The sequence below is a fragment of the Oncorhynchus nerka genome, linkage group LG2 (assembly GCF_034236695.1).
Source record: "Oncorhynchus nerka isolate Pitt River linkage group LG2, Oner_Uvic_2.0, whole genome shotgun sequence".
In the NCBI taxonomy this organism is placed as follows: Eukaryota; Metazoa; Chordata; class Actinopteri; order Salmoniformes; family Salmonidae; genus Oncorhynchus; species Oncorhynchus nerka.
Window position 1 is genome coordinate 31,011,412 of NC_088397.1, and position 9,300 is coordinate 31,020,711.

Here is a 9,300-nt window from a genome sequence, read left to right on the forward strand (position 1 = left end):
CGTAGGAGACACTGCTAGCTAGCCAACAGCTAGCCAACGTCTACCGAACAGAACTTCCGCACTCAACAACCCGGTCGCATTTCGCTTCGCTCCACAGGTAGTATCACATTTTCATTTCATTTCATTACAGTACAACGGCTTGATTTGTTTGATCGTAGCTAGCTACATAGCTAGCTACATAGCCGTCTTTGTATCAAAGATAATTGTGTAGTCTAGAGCGATTTCCTAGGTTAGCTAGCCAGCTATTGTCGTTCTTTTAACGCAACGTAACGTAATCAACACTGCTAGCTAGCCAGCTAGCCCCGAATAGCAGCACAGTAGAAACTATTACACTCAACGGAACGACTTGATTAGTGTAGTGTCAACAACGCAGCCACTGCCAGCTAGCCTACATAGTCAACAACGCAGCCACTGCCAGCTAGCCTACCTCAGCAGTACTGTATCATTTTAATCATTTTAGTCAATAAGATTCTTGCTACGTAAGCTTAACTATCTGAACACTCGAGACGTGTAGTCCACTTGTCATTCCAATCTCCTTTGCATTAGCGTAGCCTCTTGTGTAGCCTGTCAACTATGTGTCTGTCTATCCCTGTTCTCTCCTCTCTGCACAGACCATACAAACGCTCCACACCGCGTGGCCGCGGCCACCCTAATCTGGTGGTCCCAGCGCGCACGACCCACGTGGAGTTCCAGGTCTCCGGTAGCCTCTGGAACTGCCGATCTGCGGCCAACAAGGCAGAGTTCATCTCAGCCTATGCCTCCCTCCAGTCCCTCGACTTCTTGGCACTGACGGAAACATGGATCACCACAGACAACACTGCTACTCCTACTGCTCTCTCTTCGTCTGCCCACGTGTTCTCGCACACCCCGAGAGCTTCTGGTCAGCGGGGTGGTGGCACCGGGATCCTCATCTCTCCCAAGTGGTCATTCTCTCTTTCTCCCCTTACCCATCTGTCTATCGCCTCCTTTGAATTCCATGCTGTCACAGTTACCAGCCCTTTCAAGCTTAACATCCTTATCATTTATCGCCCTCCAGGTTCCCTCGGAGAGTTCATCAATGAGCTTGATGCCTTGATAAGCTCCTTTCCTGAGGACGGCTCACCTCTCACAGTTCTGGGCGACTTTAACCTCCCCACGTCTACCTTTGACTCATTCCTCTCTGCCTCCTTTCCACTCCTCTCCTCTTTTGACCTCACCCTCTCACCTTCCCCCCCTACTCACAAGGCAGGAAATACGCTCGACCTCATCTTTACTAGATGCTGTTCTTCCACTAACCTCATTGCAACTCCCCTCCAAGTGTCCGACCACTACCTTGTATCCTTTTCCCTCTCGCTCTCATCCAACACTTCCCACACTGCCCCTACTCGGATGGTATCGCGCCGTCCCAACCTTCGCTCTCTCTCCCCCGCTACTCTCCCCTCTTCCATCCTATCATCTCTTCCCTCTGCTCAAACCTTCTCCAACCTATCTCCTGATTCTGCCTCCTCAACCCTCCTCTCCTCCCTTTCTGCATCCTATGACTCTCTATGTCCCCTATCCTCCAGGCCGGCTCGGTCCTCCCCTCCCGCTCCGTGGCTCGACGACTCATTGCGAGCTCACAGAACAGGGCTCCGGGCAGCCGAGCGGAAATGGAGGAAAACTCGCCTCCCTGCGGACCTGGCATCCTTTCACTCCCTCCTCTCTACATTTTCCTCTTCTCTCTCTGCTGCTAAAGCCACTTTCTACCACTCTAAATTCCAAGCATCTGCCTCTAACACTAGGAAGCTCTTTGCCACCTTCTCCTCCCTCCTGAATCCTCCTCCCCCCCTCCCCCCCTCCTCCCTCTCTGCAGGTGACTTCGTCAACCATTTTGAAAAGAAGGTCGACGACATCCGATCCTCGTTTGCTAAGTCAAACGACACCGCTGGTTCTGCTCACACTGCCCTACCCTGTGCTCTGACCTCTTTCTCCCTCTCTCTCAGATGAAATCTCGCGTCTTGTGACGGCCGGCCGCCCAACAACCTGCCCGCTTGACCCTATCCCCTCCTCTCTTCTCCAGACCATTTCCGGAGACCTTCTCCCTTACCTCACCTCGCTCATCAAATCATCCCTGACCGCTGGCTACGTCCCTTCCGTCTTCAAGAGAGCGAGAGTTGCACCCCTTCTGAAAAAACCTACACTCGATCCCTCCGATGTCAACAACTACAGACCAGTATCCCTTCTTTCTTTTCTCTCCAAAACTCTTGAACGTGCCGTCCTTGGCCAGCTCTCCCGCTATCTCTCTCAGAATGACCTTCTTGATCCAAATCAGTCAGGTTTCAAGACTAGTCATTCAACTGAGACTGCTCTTCTCTGTATCACGGAGGCGCTCCGCACTGCTAAAGCTAACTCTCTCTCCTCTGCTCTCATCCTTCTAGACCTATCGGCTGCCTTCGATACTGTGAACCATCAGATCCTCCTCTCCACCCTCTCCGAGTTGGGCATCTCCGGCGCGGCCCACGCTTGGATTGCGTCCTACCTGACAGGTCGCTCCTACCAGGTGGCGTGGCGAGAATCCGTCTCCACACCACGTGCTCTCACCACTGGTGTCCCCCAGGGCTCTGTTCTAGGCCCTCTCCTATTCTCGCTATACACCAAGTCACTTGGCTCTGTCATAACCTCACATGGTCTCTCCTATCATTGCTATGCAGACGACACACAATTAATCTTCTCCTTTCCCCCTTCTGATGACCAGGTGGCGAATCGCATCTCTGCATGTCTGGCAGACATATCAGTGTGGATAACGGATCACCACCTCAAGCTGAACCTCGGCAAGACGGAGCTGCTCTTCCTCCCGGGGAAGGACTGCCCGTTCCATGATCTCGCCATCACAGTTGACAACTCCATTGTGTCCTCCTCCCAGAGCGCTAAGAACCTTGGCGCTAACACCCTGTCGTTCTCAACTAACATCAAGGCGGTGGCCCGTTCCTGTAGGTTCATGCTCTACAACATCCGCAGAGTACGACCCTGCCTCACACAGGAAGCGGCGCAGGTCCTAATCCAGGCACTTGTCATCTCCCGTCTGGATTACTGCAACTCGCTGTTGGCTGGGCTCCCTGCCTGTGCCATTAAACCCCTACAACTCATCCAGAACGCCGCAGCCCGTCTGGTGTTCAACCTTCCCAAGTTCTCTCACGTCACCCCGCTCCTCCGCTCTCTCCACTGGCTTCCAGTTGAAGCTCGCATCCGCTACAAGACCATGGTGCTTGCCTACGGAGCTGTGAGGGGAACGGCACCTCAGTACCTCCAGGCTCTGATCAGGCCCTACACCCAAACAAGGGCACTGCGTTCATCCACCTCTGGCCTGCTCGCCTCCCTACCACTGAGGAAGTACAGTTCCCGCTCAGCCCAGTCAAAACTGTTCGCTGCTCTGGCCCCCCAATGGTGGAACAAACTCCCTCACGACGCCAGGACAGCGGAGTCAATCACCACCTTCCGGAGACACCTGAAACCCCACCTCTTTAAGGAATACCTAGGATAGGATAAAGTAATCCCTCTCACCCCCCCCCCCCTTAAAAGATTTAGATGCACTACTGTTCCACTGGATGTCATAAGGTGAATGCACCAATTTGTAAGTCGCTCTGGATAAGAGCGTCTGCTAAATGACTTAAATGTAAAATGTAATGATGGGTGGTGCACAATTGGCCCAGCGTCGTCCGGGTTTGGCTGGGGTAGGCCTATATAAATAAAAATAGCCTCCCAAACTTGTTAACTTGCCTTGTACACAGCACTCTTTTGTCCCTCTAATCACTCTGACGTCAATGCAAATGTATTCGAAAATCTAATCAAACACTTCATGAGAGTCCATGGGCTCATGTTGCGCAACATTTCTATAGGCTATGCAATTGCGGGAGAAAACAGAGTGATGTCCTCTACTAAATAGAGGAGGATCCCATCAGCTTTCTATAGGCTAGGCCTACTATATTTATTTCGCAACTTTCCTAATATTAATCACATTGCTTCTCTTTACAACAGGAGTATGTATATCCTACCTGGCTGGCATTAAAATGAACCACAGGAAAAGCGTCCTCCATTCGCAATTTTCGAGACAGGTGCATGATAATGGTCCATTTTAAATCACAACAAATTTCACTTATATATTATTTAGTATATGTAAAGACAAGATTAAATCAAGAATTGTCTGATGGTGTCAATATTAGCCTGTCCCTTGTGAATGATATTTTATTACTTGTGAATGGCCCAGCGTAAGGCAAGAAACATGTCTTTTTTTTGCGACTTTTAAAAATCATAGTCGCACACCTCATGTAGCCTAGACCATAGGCATAATATGTTTTAATAAGGTTTGTATCACAACTAAAGTGGCCAAATATCTTCTTAAAATTAAGCACATTACTGCGATTTACAAGGGGCGTAGAGCCTAAGTGGCATACATATGCAGCGCGTGAGTTTCAAGTTTGGGGAAGATCATTTTCACCATAGAAATGCACCTTTATAATAAAAGCATTACATGCATAATCGCTTTTGCGGTCACTTTTGAGAATGGTGTTTTCCTGCTAGTGGAACATTCAAACTTATAGCCTACTACCATGTGTGCATTGCTGCGCATATAATGTGAAGAAATAGCCTAATAGTTTATCAACATTTTAAGCTAAACTTTCTGATCAGTTACGTCAGCCTCATTGCTTAAATATATATTTTTATGCTAGTGGTTGAATTAATTTGGGATCTACAGAATCTCGCACAGAATAGGTCAACTTTTGTACTATGGGGGATCGCAGATTGATGTAGGCTAGTGCTTTTGCTGCTCGTTAGGCCTACTCACCTTGTTGGCTGACGAAAAGTAAATGTGGAGAGTTCTTCCAATATCTTCAATATGCACCCGGTTGCGTCCCTGATGTGTCTGTCTTCACTTGAGGCCTATCAGAAAGACCCGATCACCTGACAGAGAGCCATGCAAATGAGAGGTGCTTCGACACACGCAGCTGGGAGAAGGGAATTCTAATTATATTCAGCCCCAAGGGCACAACCGCCACTGGCCACAAAAGGCATGGATTTTTTTTAGGGGACATTACAGCCACACAAAGGGCATACTGCCAGGAAATTCAAGGCTTTATCAAGTGCTTGTCAAATTGTGAATAAGAGCCTGATCAAGTGTATACAGCCAGCGCAAAAAAAAACTAAGCATAGCTCATGCCTTTCATGCAACATTCTAAGTCACATGCATGCAGAATTAGAATGTATTAAAAATCAAAACATATAGCCCAAAGTTTGTATCACAACTAAAGTTACATAAATAGCTCTAAATTAAGCACATAGGAGCACCTGTTTCTTTGTTAACTGCTCAACACAGAATAGCCACGTGCGCACTCCCTCAAATCGCTAGGAGAAAATATCCTTTCTATTTTATTCAGCTATGTTCAATTGTATTCTTCATACTATAATCAAAATAATGTCACAGAAGTCTAATCAAATCTGGTCTGCTAGATTAACAAGTGTAGTCCACAGCCAGATGACGTAGCCAGATCGGGGCCTAACATAAGGACAACTCTGAGTATGCTATTCTGTTCTTCTGAAATAGACTCCATTTCCTTCCTATCTTGTTATTTTAGAGCCGTCGAAAATAAGTTATGGATTTACTGTGATCATGTAGGCTATATTACATGGATTTATTAGACTTTGTCAAAATGTAGAAGTTCCAAAAGGTGTGCATCAGGGGCTTGTAGGTTATGCATGGAAGCCAGGAGATGCTGAATGTGTGTAATACCCTGTTAAAACATGTATTTAGAACTATGGTTTAATAGTGATAATAATATGTGGATGTACATTTTGTATACCATGTATACATTTAATCCGATTTGCTTTATTTACATAAGCTCTGTTTTACTACAGCCTTCGCTGCTGGTCCTATGTTAGAGTTTCTGTTGAGGTGAAAATCAAGATGGATTATGGGTGGTGTGCAGAGGGCTTCACAGTTTTTTTCTGTTATTACTGGGAAGAGCGAGAGAAAAAAGGCTTTGCGGGTTTTTCCGTTGTTGCTGTGGAGAGTAAGAGAAAATATATAGGAGAGATGCTCTTGTGAAACGGGAAAACAGTTTGTGGGCTAAAAATAGTTTTTTTTCCCCCCGAATTGGGTTTAACTGCACTCTACTCACCTTAACAAAATAAGATTTATAGTTTAATACTTTAGAGAGTCGTCTCTATTCACTTGCTGTTTGGCTGGATCGACGAGGGTTTCGGACGCTTCGGGAGCTATCTTGGGTTTGTCGGATCGGGAGCTGAAGAGGACGGCTTGGTCTGAGGGAATTTGATGGCTTCGTTGACGCTGGACATCGTTTTTCGGATGCATGCAGGGCACATTCTGACAATTGGATTATGAATGGGCAACGGCCTTGGAACTGTTAGTTTCATGTTTTTTTTCTACGAAACCGCGAATAACTGTGGGGTTAGTCTAATGTGTTTTTGAGCTCTGAAGGCGCCAACAAACATTTTCAGTTTAGCAACCGGTTTTAGATTAAACGGTCTTAAAATGGTATTGTGTCATGTGTATTTCAGATTGGATGCAAGTGTATCATTCATTATTCCTTATTTTTCTATATAAACATTCTGTCCGTAAGAACCCTGGTCTCTGGTTTTTCCCTAGCGAGTTAAGTCATGCCAGGTTTAATATGTACCGAGAGTGTCCTTTTCACCATACTTACTGTATTCATTTATCTGAGCCTGTGGTGAAAGGGTTACATGTGTTCATGTTCATTAACAGTGAATTACCGTGAGACCGGCAGGTATTTGCTACAATGCTTGCCCATCCGTTTCCTGTAGTCTACGATCAGCTCCTTGGTCTACTGACGTTGAGGGAGAGGTTGTTGTCCCGGCACCACACTGCCAGGTCACTGACCTCATTCCTATAGGCTGTCTCATCATCGTCAGTGATCAGGCCTACTACCATCATGTCGTCAGCAAATTCAATGGTGGTGTTGTAGTCGTGCATGGAAGGCAGTCATAGGTGAACAGGGAGTACAGGAAGGGACTAAGCACACACCCCTGTGGGGCTACCGTGTTGAGGGTCAGTGTGGCGGAGGTGATGTTGCCTATCCTCACTACCTGGGGTCGGCCTGTCAGGAAGTCCAGAATCCAGTTGCAGAGGGAAGTGTTGGGTCGGTATGCAAACTGGAGTTGGTCTAGGATGTCTGGGATGATGGCGTTGATGTGTTTTTATTTTTTTATTTTACCTTTATTTAACCAGGCAAGTCAGTTAAGAACACATTCTTATTTTCAATGACGGCCTGGGAACAGTGGATTAACTGCCTGTTCAGGGGCAGAACGACAGATTTGTACCTTGTCAGCTCGGGGGGTTTGAACTCGCAACCTTCCGGTTACTAGTCCAACGCTCTAACCACTAGGCTACCCTGCCGCCCCTGTGTATCATAATCAGCCTTTCAAAGCGCTTCATGATGACAGATGTGGGTGCTACAGTAATTGTGGCATGAAGCCTTCTTGGGGACGGGAATGATGGTGGTCATCTTAAGATGTGGGGAATACAGAGTGGGACAAGGTTGTCCCAGTCTGCCAGCTGATCTGCGCATGCTCTGAGCAGGAAAACATTCAGATTTATGTTTTCCTGCTTGTTTATAGTCTTCAATTAGGGCTTCACTCTGGCCTCTGTTGGAGGGAGTGTGTAGGTGATATGCACATCCCACATTTCTCCACCAATGCTGGGCCAAGAAAGGTAGCCCGCCAACCTACCAATGACCCTGGGCCTCTCTTTGCAGCTGCTGCCCGGGGGCCTCTTTCCCCAGACTGCATCCCTCAGCTCCTGGCCCTGGTGCCTCTCTCTCCCCCTCTCTCGCCCCCCTCCACCTGCCTCCCAGACAGGCAGAGCTCCGACTCTGTGGAGGATCTGGGGACACTACTGCCACACGTGATCAAGTAACCAGTGGCCCCTCGTGTTGCTGGGACTACACAGAGGGCCAGTGGATATGCACTATAAGATTTACTGAGTCAGACACTAGGAGGCATGCAGGAAGGAGTGTGAACAATGCCACCACCAGCCACATACAGTTGAAGTCGGAAGTGTACATACACTTAGGTTGGAGTCATTAAAACTCATTTTGCAACCACTCCACAAATTTCTTCTTAACAAACTATAGTTTTGGCAAGTAGGTTAGGACATCTACTTTGTGCATGACACAAGTCATTTTTCCAACAGTTGTTTAATTCCAGTGGGTCAAGGGTTAACATACACTAAGTTGACTGTGCCTTTAAACAGCTTGGAAAATTCCAGAAAATGATTTCATGGCTTTAGAAGCTTCTGAGAGGCGAAATGACATCAGATGAGTCAGTTGGAGGTGTACCTGTGGATGTATTTCAAGGCCTATCTTGAAAAATCTAAAGAAATCAATCAAGACCTCAGAAAAACAATGGTAGACCTCCACAAGTCTGGTTCATCCTTGGGAGCAATTTCCAAATGCCTGAAGGTACCACGTTCATCTGTACAAACAACAGTACGCAAGTATAAACACCATGGGACCACGCAGCCATCATACCTCTCAGGAAGGAGACGTGTTCTGTCTCCTAGAGATGAACGTATTTTGGTGCAAAAAGTGCAAATCAATCTCAGAACAACAGCAAAGGACCTTGTGAAGATGCTGGAGGAAACAGGTACAAAAGTATCTATATCCACAGTAAATCAAGTCCTATATCGACATAACCTGAAAGGCCGCTCAGCAAGGAAGAAGCCACTGCTCCAAAACTGCCATAAAAAAGACAGACTACGGTTTGCAACTGCACATGGGGACAAAGATGACACTTTTTTGGAAAAATGTCCTCTGGTCTGATGAAGTAAAAATAGAACTGTTTGGCCATAATGACCATCGTTCTGTTTGGATCCAAAGAACACCATCCCAACCGTGAAGCATGGGGGTGGCAGCATCATGTTGTGGGGCTGCTTTGCTGCAGGAGGGACTGGTGCACTTCATGAAATAGATGGCATCATGAAAATAGAAAATTATGTGGATATTTTGAAGCAACATCTCAAGACATCAGTCAGGAGAATTGACAATGACCCCAAGCATACTTCCAAAGTTGTGGCAAAATGGCTTAAGGACAACAAAGGCAAGGTATTGGAGTGGCCATCACAAAGCCCTGAACTCAATCCTATAGAACATTTGTGGGCAGAACTGAAAAAGTGTGTGCGAGCAAGGAGGACTACAAACCTGACTCAGTTACACCAGCTCTGTCAGGAGGAATGGGCCAAAATTCACCCAAATTATTGTGTGAAGCTTGTGGAAGGCTACCCAAAACGTTTGGCCCAAGTTCAACAATTTA

The 9,300-nt window shown here is 46.9% G+C and overlaps 1 protein-coding gene across 1 annotated transcript in view; it reads right to left on the reverse strand.

Annotated features, from left to right (window-relative positions):
* The window catches only part of LOC115134123 (B-cell CLL/lymphoma 9 protein-like), a 108,974-nt gene that overhangs the window by 76,349 nt on the left and 23,325 nt on the right, over positions 1 to 9,300 (reverse strand). The gene's annotated exons all lie outside the window — the stretch shown is intronic.